This window comes from Octopus bimaculoides, chromosome 10, assembly GCF_001194135.2.
Source record: "Octopus bimaculoides isolate UCB-OBI-ISO-001 chromosome 10, ASM119413v2, whole genome shotgun sequence".
NCBI lineage: Eukaryota > Metazoa > Mollusca > Cephalopoda > Octopoda > Octopodidae > Octopus > Octopus bimaculoides.
In genome coordinates, this window is record NC_068990.1 from 88,063,701 (window position 1) to 88,064,261 (window position 561).

The following is a 561-nucleotide window of genomic DNA, read 5'->3' on the forward strand; positions in this document are numbered from 1 at the left end:
ATATATATATATATATATATATGTATATACATATATATATATATGCATGTGTGTAAATATACATATACATGTATATATATATGCACATATATATGCATATATATATATATATATACACACATGTATATGTATATATATATATATAAATATATATATATATATATATATATATAAATGCATATATATATATTCACATATATATATGCATATATATATTTAGTGCATATATATATATATAATATATATATATATATATATATATATATATATATATATATATATATATATATATATAAATGCATATATATATATATATGTATATATATATTTATATATATAAATGCATATACATATAAATGCACATACATATATATATATATATATATTTATATATAGATATATATAAATGCATATATATACATATATATGCATATATATATAGATATATATGCATATATATGTATATATATATATAAATATATATGCATTTATATATATATATATGCATATATATTTATATATAGATAGATATATGCATGTGTATATATATATATATATATA